This window comes from Alexandromys fortis, unplaced genomic scaffold, assembly GCF_014885135.2.
Source record: "Alexandromys fortis isolate MF-2015 unplaced genomic scaffold, M_Fortis_MF-2015_v1.1 scaffold_1, whole genome shotgun sequence".
Classification (NCBI taxonomy): Eukaryota; Metazoa; Chordata; class Mammalia; order Rodentia; family Cricetidae; genus Alexandromys; species Alexandromys fortis.
This window is the reverse complement of record NW_026067927.1, coordinates 16,859,495-16,872,956: the sequence shown is the minus strand read 5'-3', so window position 1 is coordinate 16,872,956 and position 13,462 is coordinate 16,859,495.

The window sequence follows — 13,462 nt, the reverse complement described above, 5'->3', positions numbered from 1 at the left end:
TGTCTATAATAGTATTTGGTGTCCTAAATAAGAAAAAAAATGAAGAAGATGAGTACTTTTGAATATAAATTTAATTTTAATACAAGCTGTGATTTGTTTAAATAAAAACAAATACATGAAAACATGCATTAGGTTTTAGGCAGGAGGTTAAATGTGCTTATTTAATACATGCATGTGTAATATATACAAATGTAAATATATAAATATACATCCATATCATATAAAAGGAGGTCCATAAGTCATATTTCACATTATCCCCTTTGTTATTTCTTTAGAGGAAATAAGTGGACGTCCCATTCCAGTCCAGTGCTGAACATCCCAGCTGAAGGAAATATCCCATATGCTAAGGAAATATAGGCAGTATAGATAAACACCAATTTTACTTTATTTTTTCACTTTTTAAATTTTTATTATTTTTTTTTAAAAAGAAAACAAACTCTCTTTTTTCATATTACCTACCAATCCCAGTTCCCACTCCCTCCCCTCCTCCCATTCCCTCTACCTGCTCCTGCATCCCACCCCCATCAGAGCAGGTAAAACACATTGCTTTGGGGAAGGTCCATGGCTCTCCCTACTTATATCTAGGCTGAACAAGTGATCCATCCAAAGAGAATGGGTTCCCAAAAAAGCCAGTAGAAGCAGTGAGGATAAATCCCGGTGTTACTGCCAGTGGCCCCTCAGTCTGCCCCAGTCATGCAACTATCAACCATATTCAGAGGGACTAGTTTGGTCCTATGCCTGTTCCTTCCCAGTCTGGCCAGAGTTGGTGAGCTCCCATTAGCTCAGGTAGACTGTTTCAGAAGGTGTCCCCATCATGGTATTGACTTCTTTGCTCATATTCTCACTCCTCCCAATCTTCAATGGACTTTGGGAGCTCAGTCCAGTGCTCTGATGTGGGTCTCTGCCTCTGTTTCCGTCAGTTCCTGGATGAAGGTTCTATAGTGATATTTAAGATATTCATCAGTCTGACTACAGGGCAAGGCTAGTTTGGGCACCCTCTCCTCTATTTCTTAGGGTCTTAACTGCGGTCATCCTTGTGGATTCCTGGGAATTTCTCTAGAGCCAGGTTCTTGCTAGCCCCATAATGGCTCCCTCAATCAAAATCTCTCTTTCCTTGCTCTCCTCTCTGTTCGACCATCATGTTCCCTCAAGTTCTCCTCAGGCCTCCCCTTCTCCCCTTGTCTTCCCTTTCCACCCCTACTCCTCCCACCCCCATGCTCCCAATTTTGTCAGGCAGTTTTGTCTATTTCGACTTTCCAGGTGGATTTATGTATGTTTTTCTTAGGGTTCACCTTGTTTCTTAGCTTCTTTAGGATCATGAACTATAGGCTCAATATCCTTTACTTTATAGTTAGTATCATGGTGTCTTTTTCTATTTCCTCCTTTTCACATAACAACTTTAATTTCTTGAAGGATTAATTATATTTTCATTAAACTAAAAGATAATGGAGAGTACCATTATTATTTAATCTTTTCTTAAGCCTTTCCTGCCTTCGTCGGTTTTAGATTTAGAAGATTTAGATTCTGATTTAGAAGAGTGAACTGAAATACAGACTAAAACTGTAGAAAGACAACGCAATAAAAACTGATGTGCTGAGCCTGAGTCATTTCATTTCCCAGCTAATGAAAGAAGTGAAAGCTGCAGAAGAGAAATGCTAAGCCACTCACAGAGGCAAACCTATCAAAATAAAAGCAGACATCCCCACAAAACTCCTAACAGAAGAGCATATACTGGTTTGTATCAAGCTCCCCAAAGAGATGGTACAGTTACCATATTGGCAAATTTATCCTTTAAAACAGAAAAAGAAATAAAGACCTTCAATAATATGCTTAAATTAACGTAATTTGTAAGAATTTGGCATTGGAAAAGATACGCAGAAGAAAGATACATTCAATCCTTACAGTCATGAAATAATTAGTTTCAATATTGAAATACATAGATGAGAACTAAGAACCTGTCGTGCATTAACTTAGTGAACCTCTAATATTTAGAAGGAAGAAATTTAGTTACCTTCCAATAGAATTCTAGCCAGTTTGGATGTTCACCTTCCTAGACATGGACGGAGGGGGGACTTTCCTTGGACTTTCCACAGGGCAGGGAACCCTGACTGTTCTTTGGATTGGAGAGGGAGGGGGAGAGGAGTGGGGGGAGGGGGAGAAGGGTGGGCGGAGGGGGAGGGAAATGGGAGGCTGGGAGGAGGCGGAAATTTTTTTTCCTGTTCTCAATAAAAAATAAATAAATAAGAAATTCTAACTATGCCACTTAAAAGGACAGAGCTTAAATGAATTAAAAAAATAAAACAATATCCAACTGTTTGCCTTCTTCAAAAAAACTCACTTAGTGTCAGAGACAGACAAACAGAATGAAGGACAGAAAATGATGTTTCAAGTAAACAGATTCAAGCAGTGATAGCAGTAGTAATATCTAAACAAGGAAACAATCAGAAGTGAAGAAATTCACTATATGCTAGTGAGAGAAACAGTCTATTGAGACAATATAATTATTGTAAATGCTTAAGTATCACATGTTGTAAACCCACCTTCCTAAAACAAACAGTACTTGACATAAAGAGACAGGTAAGTCCAGAAACAATGATAATGGGTGACTTTAATTTATCACTGTCATCAATAGATAGATATTGCAAAGGAAAAATCAATACATCTCAGAGTTAAACTGCATCTTAGGTTAGATGGACATGACAGACATCCACATAATAATCCATCCAACATTTGTAGAATATATATTCTTCTCAGCAGTCCACAAACTGGTCTCCAAAACATATTACATTTTGGGCCACAAAGCAAGTCTTAACAAATAAAAATAATGATTTGTTATATCTTATTAGATGATAATAATAGAGTAAAACTAGAAATAAATATATAATCTACAGACACCAGGGGATTGAATAACATACTTTGGTTCAGTCAGTGATTCATTGAAGAAATAAGAAAGAAACTTAAAAAAAAAAATTCCTAGAATCAAATGAAAATAAAAAGATAACCAGACACTTTGTGATACAACAGTGGTGGTTCTGAAATTTATAGCTCTGAGTGCCTACATTAAAAACAATGAAAAAGATCTTATGTAACCTAATGGTAACTTCAAATTCATAGAAAATGAAATATCATCCAAGCCTCAAATTAGTAGATGTAAAGAAATGGTGAAGACCATGGTGGGAATGAGTGGGATGGAATCTGTAAAACAATGAAATAATCAGGATAGCAAGGGGTAAAGGTAGGCAATGGGCAAGCTCTTAGTTGGATTAACCAGAAGAGGAAGACAATCTTAATTAATAAAATTAGAGATAAAAATGGAGATACTATGACAGTTCCCACTGAAATGTAGTAGGTCATTAGTAAGTTTTTTGAAAATTATTTTTCAAATACAAAAAATCTGGATTAAATGGATACATGTTTAAATACACATGACCTAGAAAAATTTAACAAGACGAATATAAATAGCCTAAAATTCATAATAAAAAATGAACTTTAAGTGGTAATAAATAATCTTTTAACATAAAAACACCAGGACCAGGTGGATTCAATGTTGATTCCTGCTAGATCCTTGAAGATTCTCAAACTGTAAAAAGAAAGACTAGGGATGCCTGTAAATTTATCCTACAATGCCAATATATTTTTTAATCGTATATAAAACCAGAACAAATTTCTTTGATGAAAATAAGCAAAACAAAACAAAAACTTTAACAAAACAAAAAAAATTATTTCCCTAACACTTTGTAAAGATCGTACACTTGCTGGACCTATTGGCATGTGCTTTTAATTCCAGCATTCTTGTTACTAGGGCAGGAGGATGACTATAAGTTCAAGGTTAGCATGGTTTACTGTAGTAGTTTGAATAGGAATGGCCCCTATAAACTATGTATTTGAATGCTTGGTCATAGGGAGTGGCACTATTAGGCAGTGTGGCCTTGCTGGAGGAAGTGAGTCACTGGGGGCTGGCTTTGAGATCTCAGAGGCTGAAGTCTGGCTGTCTCCAGCTGCTGCCTGCGGATAAAGGTGTAGAACTCTCAGCTCCTTTTCCAGCACCGTGTCTGTCTGAGTGCTGCCATGCTTCTTAACCATGGCGTTAATAGACTAAACCTCTGAAACTAAAAGCCAGCCCCAATTAAATGTTTTCTTTTATAAGAGTTGCCATGGTCTTGGTGTCTCTTCACAGCAATAAAATTCTAAGTCATCTACATAGTAAGTTCCAGACTAGTCAGAGCTGCATAATCAAGTTTCATTCCAGGCATGGAAGGACATTTCAAATTAGTGAAAGTGAACAACAGTAAAGTATATAAATGGAATCAGAGTAAAAGTGATGTGATTATCTCAATAAATACAGAACATGTTTTTGAAAAAATTCAGTATCTCTTAATGATAATCCTCAAAGAAACTGGTAATAGAAGGAACAACATAATTAAGGTTATAAACAACAAGCCTATGGCCATTGTACTAAATGCTAAAGAAAATAAAGCATTTACTCTAAAATTAGGGATGTAATGATTTTTTTACCACTTTTAATCAATATAATGCTCAAACTCTTAAGCCAGAAAAATAAAGCTAGAAAAATAAAATTGGGTAAGAATAAGAAAATAAGAAGTCAAATATATTACAAATGTTGTAATGATATTCTTCTAACTGGGTCCTGCAGACCCCGCAAGGAAATTCTTAAATCTAGTAAATTCAAAGTACTGGGAGACAGGTTAACACTAAACAGCAGTTTTTCTTTTTATCAATGATGAGCCTGCTGAGAAAGAAATCAGGAAGATATTCCCATGTATAATAATCTGAATAAAAGAAATTCTAACAAGAACTCTGGCCAAACAATGTAAGCTGTGAATGCTGAAGAAAGCCACTGGAGGAGACCCCAGAAGATTAAAGACCTCTCATGTCCATGGATCAACACATTAATAATATTTTAATGGTGGTGGTTTTACTAAAAAGCAGTCTACAAACTCAGTTTAATTCCTATCAGAATTCTATTAATGCTTTACACAGAACTAGGGAAAATAATCCTGACATTCTTTTAGAAGCCCAGAAACTAATAAACAAACCCGAAAGAGGCCTGAACCAAAAGGAGGAGGGTTGGAGGCATCACAACCCTGATTTCAATTATACTACAGAGCCATCATAGCAAAAGCAGACTGCCATTGGCACCAAACACAAATATACAAATGGAATAGAATAGAGTACAAAAAATAAATCCACAGAGGTATAGCCACTTGGTTGTTGGCAAAAATCTTAAAAATATATATTAGGCAAAAGATAGCCTGTTTTCTTCCTGCAGTTTTGATGTTTTGGGTTTCACAGTTAAATCTTTAATCCATTCATTTTTATGTAAGGTGATAAATAATGGGTCTAATCTCATTCTACATTCTACATGTGGAAATCCAGTTTTCCCAGCATCATTTGTTGAAGATGTTTCCTTTTCTCCAGCTTATGTTTTTGGCACCTTTGTCATATTAAGTGGCAGTAGTGGTACACATACTTTGGCAGTAACCAACAGTTCTTTAATTGGACTTAAGACCTGTTCAACAGGAGGGAAACATGCTTTGTACTGAAAGTTAGGGATCTTGGAGAAGAACCTACAACCACCATTTTACTAAACTAGCAGGATCCCTAACATTCTAAGTATTTGTCCTATACAAAGTGTAGTCCTCACCCCTTATCAGGGAAACTTCTCATTGTAACAGATGGAGACCATTACAGAAAACCACAACCAATCAAGCTGTAGGGTTGTAGAATCCACTCCCAACTGATAAATCTACAAAACAACTCCAGAACCTAAGGCTCAGGAAACATTTAGAAGAGGGGGGTTAGAAGGATTATAAGAGCCGGAGAATCAAAGTCTGCTGTGAGATTCTGTCTCCTACACCCATGGCATCTCATCAACGTGACTGCCCACACATGAGCTGGCCGAGAACAACAATAACAGGCTGAAGTTGACAGGGCAAAAACAAGCCTCAACCCTCCACAAAGAACTACAGGTAACTAAGAGATGCTGAGAGTGGAGAAACAGTCTTTCCTGTGAAGGACACACCAATCGTTTATCCAGTATCAGATGGTCAGCCCTGAAAACATATGTTCAAGTAACAGTATACAGACTGAGCAGATTATATTTAGGGATGTATATGTTTACACTTACACATATTTGCATATAACAACAATTAATGAAAAAAAAAAGAGGCCATGAACTTAAAAAAGAACAAGAAGGGGTTTATGGGAAGGATTTGAAGGAGAAAAAGGAAGAGAGAAATGCTTTAATTTTAATTTCAAAAATGAACAGAAAAAAGACATCCTGGTTTACCAGTGTTGCTAGGAAAACTGTAACATGTAGATGAGTGAGACTTGATAACTTCTCTCCCAACCTGCATAAAATCAGCCCAAAGTGGGTGAAAGAATTAGCACAGAGTAGTAATGCTTAAAACTAGCAAGGGAATGCCAGGCAGCGGTAGCGCACGCCTTTAATCCCAGCGCCTGGGAGACAGAGGCAGGCAGATTTGTGTGAGTTCAGGGCTGGCCTAGTCTACAAAGCCAGGACTACACAAAGAAACCCTGTCTAAAAAAAACAACAAATACACACACAAAACAAACCAAGCAAGGGAAAATTGAGTGACAATCTTTAAGATCTGTATCTACTCTGTTCTTCTGAGACAATCACATTGACCAAACTTTCTGTGGAGCTGGTTGTTACCCTGAATTTCTAATCTCCCCGTCTCCACTTCCTGAATGCAAGAATTGCAGATGTCCGCCACCATATTCAGTTTTCCGTGGCGCTGTGGATCTAACACAGGGCTTTGTTGCATGTTAGGCAGCCACTCCACCATGTGACTTGGATCCCTAGCCTTAAAATTCCTTTTCAATTTAAAAAATAATAACCAGAAGTCCAGGTCTAAACTGTGGGAACAGTTACAGTTTGCATTTCATACGAAAGGTTCTTTGGTATATAAGGAGCACCTACAAATCAATGAGTGGAATACAAATAATTTGATAAAAATATAACCAGGGAAGTTATCTGTATAATGATTCCAGGAGAAATGAACCAGTTTTTATGGAAGGAAAAAAACAGATTTAATTTTTCACCTACTGGATGGACAGATACAAATATTTTGATAGTGCTGTTAATTTAAATAGGAACTCCTTTACATTGCTAAGTGGAAGCTAAAATTGGCAAATCCCCAAGGAAGCAATTTGTGGCAGTGTCTTCTTTGTATATGTGTATGGTCCCTCTACCCCCATACATGTGTGCATCCTTTTGGATATATGTTGAGGCCAGAAGTCAACTTTGGGTGTTATTCCTGAGAAACCTTACATTTCAACCTTTTGTGTCTTACTTGACCTCTAACGCCCTGATCAGTCTAACTTGTTTGGCTATTGAGCCCTTGGGATTCTCCTCTCTCTGTCCCCAGTGCTGGGATTACAGGCATGAGCTACCACACCCGGCTTTATTCTGTGGTTTCTGGGGATTGAACTCAGGTTCTCATGCTTGCACTTCAAGTGTTGTCCCAGCTGAGATCTATTACTAGCCCTTGTAGTTGTGGGTTTTTGCCCCAGCGATTCTGTTTCTGTTCATTTATCCCAAAGATAGACCATCCATATGCAAAATGTTGCATATTCAAGAATATTTCTGGCAACATTGTCTAAAAATATAACAAGAGTGTAAACGAGGACTATTTAAAGAAACTGTAATAGAATTCTATGCATAATTCATGAGTAGAAAGTTTTGTCATTATTACACAGAAGTCATGGAAATTCCAGTATCTGATTTTCCTCAACATGCTAATGTTTTGTATCAACTAACGGTGATTTCAAGTGTTTTTTTTTTTCTGTGATCTCTAGACCTCTGAAGATGATCACATATTTAACACTGCCTGGGAGCCCCCAACCACACTTAGCTAACATGTACTCTCCATGCTGGAAAGCGAAAGTAAGGTATGGGTTTAGATCCCATAGAATGGGGATCAGTGATTTGATCCCCATAAGATGGTAGAAGCATTCAGGCAAAGAACAAGTGAGACTGGGAAGCTTTGTGGCCAGAGTGCTTGCTATGCACTCCTCAGGACCTGAGCTTCAATCGCTAGCAAGGTATGGTGGCACCTGTCTAATCTCAGTGTCGGTGGGTCCCAGGGGCTATCTGGCCATCCTATCTAGTCAAAATGGCTGAGCCAAAGTTTGACAAGAGAGACCCTGTTTCCAAAAATAAGATGCATAGTGGTCAAAGGAGACACTCAGCAAGCTGCCTGCACACAAAGGCAAGCAAACCACACATGCATAGACATGCATGCAACACACGTCCTAAGCAAATACATAAAGACAGTAGCAAAAGATAGAAAGGATTGGGTGAGTAGTAAAAGGTAAAAGAGCAAACATTCTATGGAGCTTGAGACAATCTTGAGCTTCTAATTCCTGTCTTCATCTTCTGAATGCCAGAAGCAAAAATAAATAAACAAATCATTTTAAAAAGTTGATTATAGCAATACAAGCTAACACTAATTAGAGACCTCACATTGGGAATGTAAAGTGATATAGACACCTTGGGAAACAGTTTGGAAATAAAATTTTTTCCTTTTGATTTTTTGAATCAGGGACTCACATAAGGGCTGAGACTGGCCTTGAAGTCCTGGTGCACCTGCACCTACCTCCTAAGTGCTGGGAGTACAGGTGTGTGGCGCAGTGCCCTGCTGTATTGTGTATAGCCACCATCTGAGGCCAGGTGTCAGTAAACTCGCGCACAGAGAAACCGGCACAGCAGCGTTCTCAACAGTGTCCAAAGGGATGCTTTACTGGGAGGCAGAGCAGGAAACCATCCTAAGTGGGTATTGGGATGCTTCTAGACTTGCCTGAGAAACTGGCAGAACCAGATTCATTTCTGTATAGATTCTGGGCAATGGACAATGTAATGAGAATAGTTGGAATCAGTCTGAAGGGAACCTAGTTTCTGCCAGCAGGTAAGACTTGAAAAGACTTGAAGTTTTTTTTAGATTGTGAGTTTAATGGAATTTCCTTTTTTAATATGAATGGTTGTCTGCTAAATCACCGAGTTTGATGAGAAATTCTCTCAAAAATTAAGGTGGCCATTTATACAAAAAGACACTTCATTTCCTCTTCTTCCCTCTGCATGTGCACACATGGGCATACACACACACACACACACACACACATACACACACCAGGGGCTTTTGAGGATATAGAGAGGTGGAAAGCATCCCCTTATAGCTTCAGTGGCAGACATATGCCTGCCATGCATGTGGCCATAGGCTCCATGCCTTACTGCAGCACACACAGCTCAAATTCTACTAAATAGATAACTGCTATTTCATATGCTTTTTGAGCTCTTTCATTTAATTAGATACTTGACTATATATATATTCAAATGAATATATATATATTCAAATGGTGATGTATATCTTGACTTTTCAGGGCCTACTTTGTATGTGTCTTCACATATATTAGTTCAACAATATATTTACATTGTCTGGGATATATGTGGCTTTATTTCTATGGTAGAAGCAACATTATCAGTGTTAATGACCCAAAATTACTTGCACTGAGTAGACTGGACAAATGAGCCTCAAACTGAAGCCTTTTCTAGGTATTTTATCTCTCCTAATCTGCTACTAGGTGTGTGTGTGTGTTTGTGTGTGTGTGTGTGTGTGTGTGTGTGTGTGTGTATGTGTGTGCTGCTGAGGAATGAACTAAGGCCTCATACATACAAGTCAATGAACTGCCTATCTTCAGACTACTGGAGAGGTCTTAAGAGAGTCAGAGTCTGTTCCAGCCTAGAAACAAAGCTAAATAGTTTCTGGTGGAGTGTGTGTGGGGAGGTGGGGGTGAGGGGAAGATCAGCAAAAATATAGTGGGGGTGGGAGCAGCAAGACGGTCTGGCAGATAAAGGCCCTTGTCAGTAAGTCTGACAACCCGAGTCTAATCTCTAGGAACCTCACTGTGAGAGAAGTCCCTCCCACAAGTTGTCGTCTGACCTCCATATGCTCACTGTGGCATGAGCCACAGCTCTCACAGAATAGTAAATAAATACATGTAGTAAGTCTTTTAGAAAGCATGAGGAAAGGGCCCAGTATGCCCCCTGGAGTCTTCACCCTTCCCACCTGGTCTTTACATGGCTGCTGGCATTAAACACTTCTCTCTTACCACTGAGCCATCTTTCCAGCCACCTCCATGTTAAATACAAGGAGAAAATGAAAAAAGGAAAAGAAAACTGCACTTTGAGCAAAACCAAGTTGGTAAAGAACTTTTAGTGAATATTGAGGAAATTACAAGAAACTACAGAAGTCTTATGGCTAAGATTATTTTAGTTACAATAACAAAATATACCTTCTAAAATATTTTCTAAGTCAAAGCGTACATTGCATTTGATCTACTCAAGTCAAAGCCATTTTTCCTGGAGTACTTAATAGCTCTCTCCCATTCTCTTTGCAGGGTCTTTCTAGTCATTTTCACCGCAGTGTAAACAGTAGCTGTATGGCTCTTTTGTCTGGAGACATTAAAGCTATGTGCTTGTTTTTAAATTTTACAGCTAAAACTGAGAATGGATTTTCCCCTTCATTTTCAACAACTACAACATCATAATAGTCTTGCCAATTTCATAGGTGTTACGGGTGCTCTTTACCAAGTGCTTCCTTTGTAAATCTTAGGTTAAATACTTGACAATTCTTTTACTTAGTACTCTGGTGAAGTATTTAATTTTTTTTTGAAGTATTTAATTTTTAAAAGGAAAAATAACTCAAAGTTTCATCAACTAATGAATGAAAAAGTCAAATGTGATGTAGCCATATACTAAAATATTATTTGGCTGTAAAAAGGAATAAAATAATAGAATTGCTACAAGTTGGATAAATTCTGAGGGCAGTATGCTAAATAAAAAAGATAATCACAAAAAAGTCACATACAGAATCACTCCATTTATATGAAATACTCAGAATAAACAAAACAATATTTTAAAAATCTCCCTCTTATGGTTTTCCCGCCAGCCCTATCACCAATTCATGTTTATTGTTCTAGTTGTGAAACTCCCTCTTTTTAAACCCCAACAAATACTTATTTCTGATGATGTGTACTAGTGGTTATTTAAATTTTGTTTAAGTCATTTGAGCAAAAACTATCACAACCTGGAACGCTTCTACAGCTGAATCAGTGTGATGGTAGGGGTGATGAGTCTTCCTTGTCTCTGATGCTGACCTATGTCACCTTCCTCTTCTTTAACTAATCTGCCACACTGCTGGGACCTTTCTTGAGTGTGTTCTGAGCAGCCATGGAGACTCATTCAGAGCCAGCCCACCACACCGTTTGTCTCCCTGTCTCCCCGGTCACAATGTACTCAGGGCTGTAGTAAATTATATTAGGAGATGGGAGGTCTTTATTTACTTTGTCTTGTCATATTTCTTTGAGGAGAGGGTCAACGAAGGGCATTCTCTGTCGATATCAATACCCCAAATGGCAAAATGATACTTTACGTTTTCAGAAAAGGCAAATCTTCATAAGAGTCATAATAGTTGTGGATTTTTGGATTTCTACGCTTCTCTGTAACCTGAAAAAATCCCTGTGTTTTGCATTTTGTTTTTTTCCCCGTCTCTGCTCTCTAAATTGTTAGACATCATTAGCATATCATGAAAGAAGCTACTAATTTCTGTGATTTAGTGGCTAAACAGTACCTCTTCCTCTTTGGTCATGATTTCCTTAAAGCATTCAGTTTTGCAGTAAGAGGCAATTGCATTTTAAATATTAAACTTCTCTCATTTGTATCTATGCAGGTGGAATAGCCACAAATGGTCCAAGGCAGGCATGCCATGTGCTTAACTGCCGTGTGCTCTGCCCATTTAAGGAAAACGAAGGATTTCTTTTAGTAACGTGGAGTGCTAAAGTTCATAAGGTTAGAAATGATTTTCATTCTGACTCAAAACTCATAGGTAATTTAAAAATGTATTTAATTACAGTTGTCATTTCTGTGATTTCTACTGAAGGAATAGTAGAGAGAGACCCTCCCTGAACATTCCCCTCACCCTTGCGTGAATGTTTCATTCTTGAACAGTGACCTAATCAGGTGACAATAGTGGTAAGGTCAGAGAGTGTCTGATTTTCAAAGTGTTTGAGTTCATGCATAATAATTTCACCTTTTAAATTTTATAGCATTCTAAAGTGAATCCTTTGGTCTTTAGCAGTGATATAATGCTATCACAAATGAGTGATATTCAACCTCGATGTGTTGGTTTAGAAGTAGAAATATCTTTTTGGGAGGCTTTGCCGCTCTCCAAAACTTTATTGGATGATGCCATTTTTGTGTGTTACAATATATTTTGAACATCCCAAAGAAAGAATGGAGACTAATATAAGCAGTGCCCGTGTACCATTGCATAGGTTAACAAATTACCAATTTGACATGACTGTTGTGCATTTTAAATAATAATAGTGATATACATAGCATTTTTGTCATCGTATTTATTGTTTTTCTTACCGTAACACTTTGGTTTTGATTCCCCAGTAATTCTGATATTATTATATCATCATGTATCCAAATAGTATTTTGAGTGATAAGTTATGTAATGTCATGTACCTGATCCTGTAGTTTATTTTTACTCAACTTGTGTTTTTTCAGTACTTGGGAAGAAATCTCCATATGCTAGGCAAGTACTCTCCTATCGTGCTGTCTCCTCAGCCCTCAGCATTCTAGCTCTGAGGTGTCTGTCTGTGGAGTGTCCATGTTTCATTTATAAAATGATGCTCTACTACAGTATTGAAAACAGCTTGGTATTGGCATAAAAACAGAGAAGTCGACCAATGGAATCGAATAGAAGACCCCGACTTTAACCCACAAACATATGAACACCTGATTTTCGATAAAGGAGCTAAAAGTATACAATGGAAAAAAGAGAGCATCTTCAACAAATTGTGCTGGCAAAACTGGATGTCAATCTGTAGAAGAATGAAAATAGACCCATATCTATCACCATGCACAAAACTCAAGTCCAAGTGGGTGAAAGACCTCAATATCAGTCCAAACACACTGAACCTGATTGAAGAGAAAGTGGGAAGTACTCTACAACACGTGGGCACAGGAGACCACTTCCTACGTATAACCCCAGCAGCACAGACACTAAGGGCCTCATTGAATAAATGGGACCTCCTGAGACTGAGAAGCTTCTGTAAAGCAAAGGACACTGTTTCTAAGACATAAAGGCAACCCACTGACTGGGAGAAGATCTTCACCAACCCCTCAACTGACAAAGGTCTGATCTCCAAAATATATAAAGAACTCAAGAAACTAGACCGTAAAAGGCTAATCAACCCAATTATAAAATGGGGCACTGAGTTGAACAGAGATCTCTCAACAGAAGAAGTTCAAATGGCCAAAAGACACCTAAGGTCATGCTCAACTTCCTTAGTGATCAGGGAAATGCAAATCAAGACAACTTTAAGATACCATCTTACACCTGTCAGAATGGCG